Raw genomic sequence first — 13,663 nt, forward strand, 5'->3', positions numbered from 1 at the left:
CCTGCTTAACATCGCTAATCATCAAGGAAATGCAAATCAAAACCACAATGAGCTATCACCTTACACGGGTTAGAATGGCTGTTTTCAAAAGGACAAAATAACAAATGCTGGCTAGGATGTGGAGAAAAGGGAACCCCTGTGTGCTGCCGTTGGGAATGCAAACTGGTGCAGCCACTACGGAACACAGCATGGGGGTTCCTCAAGACATTAAAATAGAACTACCATATGACCCAGCAATCCCACTTCTGGGTCTATATCCCAAGGAAACAAAATCATTATCTTGAAGAGATAGCTGTACTCCCATGTTCATTGCAGCATTATTCACAGTCACTAAGGTATGGAAACAAAGTGTCCATCAACAGATGAATGGACCAAGGAAATGTTATATATATGTATATATGTATGTATGTGTGTGTGTGTATATATATATATATATATATATATGGAATATTATTTAGCCTTAAAAAATACAGAAATCTTGTCATTTGCAACAACATGGATGAAACTGCAAGGCATTATGCTAGGTGATATAAACCAGACAGAGAAAGACAGATTCTGCATGGTATCATTTATATGTGAAATCTTAAAAAAAAAAAAAAAAGTCAAACTCATAGAAACAGAGAGTAGAAAAGTAGTTGCCAGGGGCTGGGAATGGGGGAAATAAGGAGAGATTGGTAAAAGGGTACAAAATTTCAGTTATAAGATGAGAAAGTTCTGAGGAACTAATGTCTGATGGTGACTATAGTTGATAACACTGTATTGTGTAATTGAAATATGCTAAGAAAGTAGAATTTAAACGTTCTCTCCCCAAAACGGGTAAACAAAAAAAATTTTTTAATGAATTAACCATTTGTCAGCAAATAACTCTATAAGGTTGCGGTTTCTCAAGATTTTCTTTAAGAGTTTGGGGGAGGGGGTCTGTGCTGAAGATTTTTTAACTCTTATGGAATTGTCTTTATGTTTCTGCCTTCAGTAACATGTTTAGAGGTGTCCATATCCCCAAAACTATGTTTTAAATGTTCATTCATATTTTCTTCTTGTTTAAATCTTGAACTCATCCAGGATTCTGATATGAGGTGAGAGATAGAATCTAGTTATATTTTTCCCCAAGTGCAACCAGTTGTCTGAGTTTTCTTTAAACTTTCCAAATGTTTCTACTGGTGTCCAGAGACACAGCCCAAATGAGGCCTCATTCGGCAGTCCAAAGCATCAAATGACCGCCAATGGAATGACCACAAGGCAATAAACAGGTTCCATCAAAAATTATGGAGGAGAGAGCCAAATATTTTCCCTCTTAGAGTATTATTAAGAAAAGTATTTTGTCTCAAAGCTATAGCTGTGGGAACAAATGCTATTTAAAAAATCAGAGAAATATTTATTCTGAGCCAGTGGGCAAGGTGAAAATGAAAAGAGATACAAAGGCCAGGTGGGATTGAAAGGTTGATTCTCCTTGTTAAAGATCAAGACAATTTTTCCTCATAAAAGCACGTAAATATTAATTTATTCAGATGGTAACTCTCGGTGCCAGGACAAAATGTCCATGGCCTTTCCGTGGGTTAGAATTATGACAGCCTGGCCGAGTTGCCAGTTCAGAGGATTGTTGGTTTCTTGCTTGACTTGGAAGAATTTCTAGGCCTAGAAAATACAGATCATGGGTGGTCGAGTGTCATCCTGGCTAGAAGGATGGACGTGATGTCCAGAGAGTCATGTTGACAGGTCTTCAGATGCCTATCTCATGATTGTTCTTCCTTTTTATCCTTGTTCCTTTATTCCTTGTTTTCAGAAACATGATGGCCACATGTTTGAGATATGCCCAGTGAGCTCCAGATACAGCCTCCTCTGCCTTCTTTTATTCCCCAAATATTTAGTGAGCATCTTTTATGTGCCAAGAACTGTTATATACTTAGGATATTGTGATGGACAAGACAGACAGAAGCCTGGCCTCGTGGAGCTTACATTCTAAAACGGGTTGGCAAACTATAGCCTGCTGTCCCACTGAATATTTCTGTAAGATCCAGGAGCTAAGAATGGTTGTTACATTTTTTGATGATTTTTTTAATCAAAAGAGTATTTTGTGACACGTGAAAATTATATGAGTTTCAAGTTTCAGTGTCCACAGATAAAGTATTGCAACACAGCCACATGCATTCACTTACATATTGTCTGGTTGTGCTCTTTCACACTAAAATGGCAGAGTCGAATCTTTGTGACAGAAACCGTAGGGCCACAGAACTTAAAATATTTTCTATCTGGCCCTTTACTGAAAAAGTTTGCTGTTCCAGAAGACAGACTAAACAGGAAAATAAGATGATTACTGACTAAGCCAGCTGGAGTGCATCACTGGGTGAGATGTGGAGGTACTGCGGGCCAAGGTCAGGGAGACCATCACTGGAGAAATGTGATTCGAATTGAGACCCCCAAGGAGGACAAAAACATAGCTTGTGAAGGGCCATGAGGGAAAAAAATTCCAGGCAGTAGAAATACAAAGACCCTGGGCGTGAAGATTCAGAACATCAGCGTGTGCTGGGGCAAGTGGGAATGGGAGGACGGAAGGCTGATGAGACGAGACTTGGGCAGGACCGGATCACTCGGACCACACGGGAGCAGGGCTGGAAGCAGAGGGTAGCTGACTCTTCCAGGAGGCCAGGAGAGAGACCAAGGTGGCTGAGACCAAAGTGGTGGTGTGGAGATGCAGATCCTGTGTAGAGTCAATATATATTTGGGGGGTGGAGCCCACAAAACAGTGCTGGATTGGAGGTGGGGAAAGGGAAGAGTTAAGGGTGGGGACTGGATGTCCAGTTTAAACTAGGCAGTTGGTGGCACCATCGCTGAGATGGAGAGGACCGGGAGTTACAGTGTGTGTAGGAGTCGGGGCGGGGAGGGGGCGGGGAGGGTAACTAGAGAACTTGTCTTTAAGATGCTCAAGGAAAAATGTCAAATGGGGGTTGCAGCTAAGAGTCTAGAACTCAGGGGAGACGTTGGGGATGGGCCTGACATACCCACTCTCTGAGCCTGTGTGTTTAAAAAGACACCCTGAATATCCTACTGGTGAATCTGTGGCTTCTCTGCCAATGGTCCATGGGGCTGCCATGGCTTCCAGTGACCAGATGCTCTAAGTCTGCCCCACCCCTCCCAACCAGAGGGATGCTCTGTGCACATCCATTTGGCCATCTGACAAACATGTATGAGCATCTCTTTACTCTCATTATCTCCTCAAGTCATAGACATCCATCACTGCCTACTGTGTAGACACAGTAGACACAAAGCGGCATTCCTAGAGGGAGGACGAGTTTTCATTACAAGAGGTCGCCACACCTCATTATACGGGGCTCATGAAAAGTGTTTCCTGCTCAACATGGAGCAGCTCTGGACCTGTGAGAACCCACCTCCTGCTTCCAGCAGGAGAGCTCAGCTTGGAAATGCCAGGGCGGTTAGGTAGACAGCAGGGCTCTACAGATTTCTGTGAGCCTTTGGACTTGCTTGGGTCACTGAAGAACCATTAGCAAGGTCACCTCTCAGACAACACTGGCACCAGCCCCCCATCTCCTTGGCAAGCCCCATCCTGTAAGTATGCAAGCATAAAATTACCCAATTTGTACCGCAGAGATCCCCTCTGCATTCTTTCAGGCTGTGAGGACCTCCCAAAATCAGGGGTCTTTTTAGTTTATTGTATTGAAGTATAATTGATTTACAATATTGTGTTAATTTCTGCTGTACAGCAAAGTGATTCAGTTATACATATACATACATTCTTTTTCATATTCTTTTCCATTATGGTTTATCACAGGATATTGAATATAGTTCCCTGTGTTATGCAGTAGGACCTTGTTTATCCATTCTATATATAGCAGTTTGCATCTGCTAAACCCAAACTCCCAATCCATCCCTCCCCCACCGCCCTCCCCCTTGGCAACCAGAAGTCTGTTCTCTACGTCTGTGAGTCTGTTTCTGTTTCGTAGATAAGTTCATTTGTGCCATATTTTAGATTCTACACATAAGTGATCAAAATCAGTTTTATAGAAGGGTTTACCAGCTCCCAAGGTCCAGTACAGATCCCAAGGTATTAAATCCACACCCTTCACTCCATGGCACTAAGTGAAGACATTCCAAGTCACCTTCAGGTGATTGTCTTGACAAAATTCAAGGTTTTGTGCACTGCCATGGATACACCATTGGCTCAAATCTAGAAGCTAGGGATCCTGTACTGCTTTTTCCACCAGCTGGCTGTTTGGGCACAGACTGTTCCCTCTCTGTGTCTCAGACTCCTCATCTGTAACAGGAAGGAGCTTATGCCCTATTTCAGAGGCATGTGATGAGCACGGCAGATGCTGTGCTAGGCCCTGGGGATACAGATATGGGTAGACAGGTGCCTGACCTCGAGGAGACTAGAGTGTAAGTCGGATCAAGCACAGGCTCACGGCCACAGTCAGCACTTGACATGCTAGACTCGGTGTGATCAGTGCTGAGCACATTGCACGAATGACCTCATCTCCCTCAGCAACCCTAGGAAGGAGGCATTACTACCCCATTTTACCTATGGGGAAACTGAAGTTTAGAGAGAATAAGTGGCTCATCCAACAGTGTCACATACACAGCAAGTAAGAGGCAAAGCCAGGACTCAACGCCAGGCAGGCTGAATTCCGGTGACCCCCCCCCCCCCCCCAATCTTCAACACTTGAAGGGCCTCTCAGTCAGGTACGGCTTCCCAGAGAGGGCTCACCCTGTGATTCCCGTGCCACCTTTCAGCAAGCCTGTGAGTGGAGGCCCCTGGCAGCTTTGTAAGGTCTGATACTTATGTGCTCTGCTGTTTTCTTAGCCTCTCTGGACCTCAGCTTCCCCAGAAGCAACTCAGAATGTCCAATATAGGAGGAGCCTCAGAAACCATCAGGGCAAATTACTTCATTCTTAGAGATGCGGAAAACAGAGGCAGGAACATTGGAATGTCTTGGTCAAATTCTCCCCAAGAATGAGCAACAGAGCCAAGTCAGGATCTCAGTGGAGTCCAACCTCATGGTCACATTCTTCTCCACTACACATCTCAGGCTTTGTATTATCTTTTTTTTTTTTTTAAAGATTGATTGACTGATTGATTTTTGGCTGCATCGCGTCTTAGTTGCGGCACGTGGGATCTTCGTAGAGACGCTCGGACTTCTCTCTAGCTGTGGCGGCGGGTTTTCTCCTCCTCTAGTTGTGGCACACTGGTTCCAGGGTGCGTGGGCTCTGTAGTTGTGGCACGTGGGCTTAGTTGCCCCCCGGCATGTGGGAATCCTAGTTCCCTGACCAGGGATCAAACCCCAGTGCCCCGCATTGGAAGGCAGATTCTCTACCACTGGACCACCAGGGAAGTCCTCGTATTATTATTATATTTTTTGGCTGCATTGCATCTTTGTTGCTGCTCACGGGCTTTCTCTAGTTGTGGTGCGCGGGCTTCTCATTGTGGTGGCTTCTCTTGTTGCAGAGCACAGGCTCTAGGCACACGGACTTCAGTAGTTGTGGTGCGCGGGCTTAGTTGCTCTGAGGCATGTGACATCTTCCCGGACCAGGGCTTGAACCCATGTCCCTTGCACTTGGCAGATGGATTCTTAACCACTGCGCCACCAGGGAAGCCCTCCCTGTGTTATCTTTTAGTGCAGGAGGAAATTAGGGTCCAGGTGAAGGAACCAGCTTAACCAAAGTCTCCCAACCAGAAAGTAGCAAAGTGAAGACTGGAAACCATTTACTGTTGGCAGCAACATGGAAACCAGGCGAGAGCGTGGCGTTTGGAATCCGTTGGAATTGGGTGTGGACCTTCCTAGCTCTGGGAGCTTAGGCAATTGACCTGACACCTGCAAATGGGAACAATTACAACGGCACCCTCATCAGACTAAGTGACACACATAATGGGTTGAGCACACTGCCTGACATACAGCAACCCTTGCAAATATCTACTGAGCACCTACAATTCCAAGTGCTTTTATACTTCTTTACAACCTACTGGGTAGGTCTTATTATCCCACTTTTCAGATGAGCATGTTGTAGTAAGTCACTTGCCCCAATTGCTCAGCTTTAACTGGTGAAGGCAGGGTTCAAACCTGTGCAGTCCGGCTCCAGACGTCCAACACTCCTCTATGCCAAGCTATTCTGCCTGCACCCCCTTTGAGTGTTGTCGTAAAACAAGCCTCAGGAAGGCACAGTAGGCATTCTTTCCATCATATAACAAGGTTGTGCTTCGAAACGAAGCCATGGGGATGAGCAGGGAAAGAAGCCATGGTGGGTGGGTCATTCGGTGCAGGGAGACCAGAAGCTGCATCTCGGGGCTGACGGAGGATGAATATAACCGAGCAGGACCCTATGGGGCCTTCCGGGGACAGACCCCTCCCCCATGTCCTCTGCTTTAGCTCCTCCCTGAAGTACCTAGATAATGGTATCTGATGCACATTTCCTGAGTTTTTCAGATGCTAAACCACCACCAAATGGAAGAAATTAACTACTTGATGACCATGAGCACTGTAGCCCCCAGACCTGCTGGTGCCTAAGGATTGATAATGTTAACCCCTGTGACACTGCCCTGTTACCTCACCATCAACCAATCAAAGAACTGTGCACGCACATACCATAGGATACCCCTCCCTCACCTGGCCTTTAAAAAGGCTTTGCTGAAACCCTTATGGGAGTAAAGGGGTTTTTGAGCATGGGCCGCCTGTCCTTGTACTGGCACATTACCGTAAAGTTTCACTTTATTGAAAGACCAGCTTGGGTGTCTGGGAAGTTTTAACCCAGGCACAAGGTTAGTTTCAAAGGCTAGGTAATAAATCTATTTTGCTTTATTTTCTCTTTTTGCACAGAAGCTGGTAATCTAGGACCTGTGTGTGAACAACTTTACATATGAATATTTTTGGTACTTGGTTTACTTGGGCTGGTAGGATACATTATATTTAAGTTCCTTGAATACTGTAGATATCCCCCTAATGTGTATGAATGACTGAGGCTTTGTAAATTAGGGACGTTTGTGTGAATAAAGTTATTTGATGGGGTCAGAGAAGCCATATGTGACTCGAAAAAATAATTCTTTTTTTGGCTTTATTGGCTTTACTGCACGCGGGCAAGCAGACCCAAGTTTGGTTCGGTAACAATGAATGCATCTCTGCCCAGGGGTCTCAGCAGCCCGGAAGGCCAGTGAGAGAAGGCCTGGCTCCTCATTCCATAATCCACCATTGGATGAACCTGCTCGCAAAAGAGCGAGTTGGGTGACCAACACGGCCAACACCTGGGAGGGCCCTGCTTTTTCAGATCCCACAGAAGCAAGTGTTACTGGAATGGAAGGGCTGTGTCCAGCCTGGACCCCAGCCCAGCGGCAGGCAGGGTTAGGAGGGGTCTGTACCCTTCACCATAAGTGACAGCTGTGTGCTCTGAAGCTACAGGACCAGTGTCATTTAGAGCAACAGAGCTTGTCCACCCCATCTGCATTATTTTTCTTCCTTCTGGTGGCTTTTCCCGTCTTCGGAGCTGGATTATGTTACAGCTGATCTTCCAGTTCATTCCATTCTCATGGCTGATTTGCTCGGCTCTCGCTCAGCTATGTGCTTTAGAGAACTGATAGAGATCTAGAGGAAGGTTTTCTCTTTTTTGGTTGAAACACACTCGCATCACTTTCCCTAAAGTGGAAGAAAGGGGTATAGATGTTAGGTTTGCACTTTTCTGACTCCATTTCTCCCTCTGGTTTCCTTCCCAGGAATGAAGGGCATCCACTTGAGTACCTGTTCTCTCAACTCCGTCACAGGGCACGCACGAGCACAGCCCAACAGCCGCTTGTCCAGGATGGGCGGATGGTCAGGGACACTGGCGGTCACCTGAACCACATGGGACTCTGAGCCAGATAAACCCCCAGGGCTGCTGCCAATGCTAAGATGCTACGCTTTCCACGGCATCACCTGAAGTGGGTAAGCTGGGATTAGTATCCCTCGTGGGGGTGAGGAATTTGTCAAGAATAATGCTTAAGTCCTATAACTGTACATATAACCACTGATTCCGTACAGTAATCATATGTGGTAGGTACTAGCATTATTCCTATTATAGGGAGGAGGAGCTAAGTCACAGAGAGGTTGAGTGACTGATCCAAGGTGACACAGGTAGTTTATAGCAGACCTAGGATCTGAGCCCAGGCAGACAGACTCCAGAATCTGTGTTCCTAAACTCCAACCAGTATAGCCTCTATAACCTGGTCCAAAGGGATAAAGTGACTTACCCACAAAATACGGAGTCATGGCTTAGAATTTAGCCTGTGATCTTAAAACAAACCACAGTGGGTTTAGAGCTCAGAGTCGACTGGTCTGGTCTGCACACTGCACTGAATGGCCATCGCCCTTCCCAGTCTCGCCACCCCTCCACGGTGCACCCTTCCCATTCCCACCAAAGCCCATGCTGTCTGTTGCTTCCAGACCTTTGAGAACTGCTGTCCTTCAGCTTGGTAAAGACACACCATCCCCTGCGCCTGGATCACCCCTACTCACCCTTCAAGACTGAAGTTAAGCCTCCCTGCCACCTTGACTTTCCAAATCTGACATTTGTGCCCCTCCTGCACACACACGTATCAACCCCAGCACCCCAATCACTGCACATATCACAGTAATGCTGGATAGGAATAAGCATATCCTGTCCCTCTCCCAGACTGTCAGCTCCAAGAGGGAAGAGATGAGCTCTGTACTTGGCATGTCACAGCAACTCGATAAATTTTTAGTGACAGGAATTTAAGGGGTGGGGTGACTTGCAGCTGCCCCCGGTATACCCCAGACAGAGAATTCGTATTTCCTTCAGCGCCTCTAGGGTATCATGCTATTCCTCACCACTGGGCCTTTGTACATGCTTTGCCCATGTCCTCCTTTTTAATCTACTGTCTTGTCCCCTAGCTGGGTCATGTTGCCTTGTTTGAAGCTCTCATCAACCCATGTACTTTTCCTTTAAAGACATTGTTCCCAAGGTGTGATCCCTGGACCCCCGGGAGGTCCTTTAGATCCTTTCAGGGAGTTTGTGAGATCAAAACTGTTTTTATAAATCATTAATCATCAATAGAGTACCCTGAAATGAATACAATGTTACATGTCAATTTTATCTCAATTAAAAAATATATATAAAGCAAATCATAGTAGGTGCTCAATAAATATTCAGAAAATGAGTGACCCCAAGCCCTACTGATGGGTCTGAGGGTCAATGTGCATGCCCAAGACAAACCCCACCTCGCCAAGGGCAGCTCTAAATGGGACCTCTGGGAAGGGGCTGTGGAAGACTTCTCCTGGGGGAGATGCGGGAGGAGGAAGAATGGAGGCAACGCGTCCCCTGGCGCCGGGTACCCACTGGGCAAAATCTTTGGGCCCAACCTGGTGCTCTAAACGTGCAACTTCCCACTTGGCTCTGCATTTTTCCAATTTCTTGCAAGTGCATCTGGAATACATTAGAAAGGGGTCAGGCTGGTTTGGAAAATGTTTGGGTAACTCTGGATGTGGGAGGTGGAGCTGGAAACCTGTGGGGAAGAACATGACCCCCAGACAGAGTTCACAGTTGTGGCTGGAGAGCTGCTCGCCTGCCAGCCCAGGACGAGCCCCCGGGCCTCCCGCACTCAGGCCCTATCCATCTGGAGGCCTCTGGCTCCACCTTCATCCCTCAGAGACCCCCTTTCAGACTGGCTTTGGTAAGGAGACATCCCTCCGTGCACCCCTCCTCGTCCCCCCATATCCTTCTCCTGTTGCTTCTCCCGACCCAAACTGCAAACTCAGCCCAGGCCCTGCTCCATGAGTAGCGACGGTCATGACAGTAATTGGGACCCATAAATCATTTCCCATCTGTGGAGCCCTCATGTCCCAGGTGAAGAGCTTCACACACTTTCTCTCCCATTTTATCCTTTGAATAAACCCTCCAATCATATGTACTCCTGTTCCCACGTCGCAGATAAGGAAACTGAGGGGCAGGAAGTTGACCCAGCTCTCTCGGGGTCATAACACTGAAACTCAAACCCAGAGTTGCCCAGCACCAAAGTTTGTTTCATACCCTCCCCAGCACACCAATATCCCAGGAACGTAAAAGAATCGCCTGGAAGCCAATTCTTTTTCTCCCAAATCAAGGAGATGCAAAAGCAGCTAAGAGGAGGAGCTTGAAAGCAGAGGAAAACTTCTTATCCATGGCGCCTGGTAACCTGTAACAACCAGCTCCAGTTTTATTGATAAATTAGCCTCCTCTGCCCTCAGCTGTAGCTCCCAAGTCAAATCTCCAACGCCACCTCCCGCGTTAACGGGGTTTGAGCAGCTACCGCGGACTCAAAACCCACTTCCTCAGCCCACCCCAGCCCTCAGAAGATGGGAGCGCTTCAGAGAAGTGAACTTTCTAAAAACAACTCCTTTCTCTTGGGCTACCCCTGAGAAATCCAGGGCTAACTTTGAACTCGGGGTATGCAGTGGAGGCCAGCCTGGCCCAGGGCTCTGCAGAGCAGAGAAGAGGCTGGCCAGGGGCACTTCCTTGCTCACGGCTCGTGGTCAAAGGACAGCACAGCCCTCCAGCCGGTGGCAGTGCTAAAAAGGGCACAGGATGGAAACCTGGGAAGGGCCACATGTGCAGTCCACTTCACCCCAACTTTTCCTCGGTCCAGACTCGCGCCGTCCCATGCTGCAGCCACGAGCCACCTGTGACCCCAGGAACGCGGCTAGTCTGAATCCCTGTGTCCTGGCTGAGATACACTCCCGACCTCGAAGACTTAACACCAGAGAAATGTGAGTTATCTCAGTAATGAGGTTTACATTGATTTCACGTAGAAATGATAAATCTTTCTGGTATATTGGGTTAAATATATAATCAGAATTAATTTCACCTCTTTTGCTGTTTCTAATGGGCTATCAGACACTTGTAAATTACACAGGGGCTTGGCATTATATTTCTATCCGACAGCACCGCCCTGGATAGAGGGCACAGCCACCCCTGGGGTTTCCTTCCCTCCGCTCAAGCCCCGCCCATCCAGTTACCAGCAGCCCCTTCCTCCCTCTGAAGCCTGCCCCTCCCTGGCTCCAGATTCCCCAGGGCTCCCCATTACAGGTCATATCAAGCCTAAGCCGCTCTCCCCAGCTTTCCGGGCCACCTGGTTGATTGACTGACCCCGTCCTGACATCAGCCAGTGACCCGGAAGCTGTCTCCATCTTCCTTTCATCCCCTCTGCGTCCTGGCACGCTGCCGGGGCCCCAGGTAGAGAACCGCCCTCCCCCTGCCCCCGCTCCTTCGGGTCTTTTGCCTTCTGAAGTTTGCAGGTAATTGCTCCTTCCCTCCTCTAATGAGCTCCTGGCTCCTGGGCTGCAGGGAACACGGGCCTGGGCTTTGCCCTCCGTCCAGAGCCAGTTGCTGCCCAACCTCACCCAGATCACGCAAGCGCAGATGCCCAACAGGTGTGGGCCCACCGAGCCCAGCCTCTCCCCCTGAGCTGCGCCCCCGTGGGGCACTGACACCAGGGCAGAGCCACAGCAACTGGGCGCTCCTTGCTCCCACCGTTCCTCCCCTCCCCGGGAGCTCTCCTGCTGGAGAGTATCTCCCTGACTTCCTGTTCCTGCAAAAAATCCTGCTCCGCCACCTGCAGAAGCCCCCTCCCAGCACCCCAGGCTTCCCTTCCATCAGCTCAACCAAGTGTGTACTTCTGCTGTTAGAACTCCCAAAGCGCTTACCTCTGGGGCAGAAAGAAGCCCCCGTGGTCTGCAGTCCTCACCAAGGACGTTGATACTCACCAAGCACGTTCACCTGTAGCCTTTAATTCCTGCAGCAGTTCCATGTGGTGGCAATCATGCCCATTTCACGAGGAAGAAGTCCAGGCGCAGAGTGATAGAGGAACATGCCCGTGGAGGCAGGCTCTGAGCCAAGAAGTCCATCTCTGAACTTCCGTGCTCTTTCGTGTTGTAAGAAGACCACAGATGGAGCAAGGTTTGAATCCCGGCTTTATCATTTTCAAAGTCTGTGACTGTGCAAGCTTCTTTTTTGTTTTTTAAAGTTAATCCCAAACTCCTAATTTATCCCCCCTTTCCCTTTGGTAACCATAAGTTTGTTCTCTATGTCTGTGAGTCTGTTTCTGTTTTGTAAATGAGTTCATTTGTATCATATGTTAGATTCCACATATAAGCGATATCATGGAATTACTGTCTTTCTCTGTCTGACTATACTTCACTTAGTATGATCATCTCTAGGTCCATGCATGTTGCTGCAAATGACATTATTTCATTCTTTTTTAAGGCTGAGTAGTATTCTGTTGTGTATATACCACATCTTTATCCATTCATCTGTTGATGAACATTTAGGTTGCTTCCATGTCTTGACTATTGTAAATAGTGCAGTGACGAGCATTGGGGTGTATGTATCTTTTCAAATTAGAGTTTTCTCCGGATATATGCCCAAGAGTGGGATTATTACCATAATCCATATGGAAATATGGATTACCATATCATATGGTAACTGTATTCTTAGTTTATTAAGGAAACTCCATTCTGTTCTCCATAGTGGCTGCACAAATTTACATTCCCAACAACAGTGTAGGAGGATTCCTTCTTCTCCACACCCATCCAGCATTTATTATTTGTAGACTTTTTGATGATGGCCATTCTGACTAGTGTCAGATTATACACCTTTGTAGTTGTGATTTGCCTTTCTCTAATAATTAGCGATGTTGAACATCTTTTCCATGAACCTGTTGGCCATCTGTATGTCTTTTTTAGAGAAAAGTCTATTTAGGTCTTCTGCTCATTTTTTGATTGGGTTGTTTTTTTGTTATTGAGCTGTGTGAGCTGTTTGTATTTTTTGGAAATTAAGCCCTTGTCAGTTGCAGTGTTTGCAAATACTTTCTTCCATTCCACTGGTTTCCTTTGCTGTGCAAAAGCTTATAAATTTGATTAGGTCTGTGTAAGCTTCTTAATCTCTCGGTGCCTCACTCAGGTTCCTCATTTGTAAAATGCCAGTGATCATCTCAGAGTTGTCGTGGGGATTAAGTGAGTTGGTGCAGGCTTTGCATTTAAAGTAGTGCTAAGGGTGCCATATAGTAAGTTCTCAGTAAATGGTAGCTAGCTGTTGATATTAATAAGTATTTAATAAGTACCCAATCTTCTCTCCACTAGGCTGTAAGCTCCTGGAGTATGAGAGGTGTGCCCTGGACCATTCTTGGCCTCCCGGCCCTAGTGTCCAGTGAGGGTCTTGAAGGTGCTGTGATGATGACAGCAAGACAGGGGGATCCAGGTAAGTGCAGATTTTGTGAACTAAATGTTTGTGGCCCCCACAAAAGTTCTATTGAGGTCCTAACCCCCACTGTGTTGCTATTTGGGAGCTACAGCTGAGGGCAGAGGAAGCTGAATTTGAAACAGGAGCTGGTTGTTAAAGGTAATCATGTGCCATGGACAAGATGTTTTCCTCTGCTTTCAAGCTCCTTCTCTAGCTGCTTTTGCATCTCCTTGGTCTGGGACAAAAGGAATTGGCTTCTAGATGGATTCTTGAGATTCCTGGGATATCCGTGTGCTGCGGATGGTATTGAAACAAACTTTGTTGCTGGGGAAAATGTAGGACAAATGTTCTATTGAGTTTGACACCAGCTGGAATTAGACGTTTGTTTTTAAGAAATGCAATATTCGTATGTTTTTATACATTTATTTATTTTTGGCTGTGCTGGGTCTTCGTTTCT

At 46.9% G+C, this 13,663-nt stretch overlaps 1 long non-coding RNA gene across 3 annotated transcripts in view; it reads left to right on the forward strand.

The window, feature by feature from the left end:
* LOC132375095 (uncharacterized) overlaps positions 1-13,663 on the forward strand; it is an 87,881-nt gene that overhangs the window by 17,961 nt on the left and 56,257 nt on the right. For 2 of the 3 annotated variants that reach the window (XR_009505893.1, XR_009505895.1), the window contains exons 4-7: positions 7,712-7,919; positions 10,616-10,736; positions 11,752-11,925; positions 13,107-13,224. This is a non-coding gene — a long non-coding RNA (uncharacterized LOC132375095). The remainder of the gene's footprint in view (positions 1-7,711; positions 7,920-10,615; positions 10,737-11,751; positions 11,926-13,106; positions 13,225-13,663) is intronic. The other variant, XR_009505894.1, reaches the window with a different exon arrangement.

The sequence above is a fragment of the Balaenoptera ricei genome, chromosome 11 (genome assembly GCF_028023285.1).
Source record: "Balaenoptera ricei isolate mBalRic1 chromosome 11, mBalRic1.hap2, whole genome shotgun sequence".
In the NCBI taxonomy this organism is placed as follows: domain Eukaryota; kingdom Metazoa; phylum Chordata; class Mammalia; order Artiodactyla; family Balaenopteridae; genus Balaenoptera; species Balaenoptera ricei.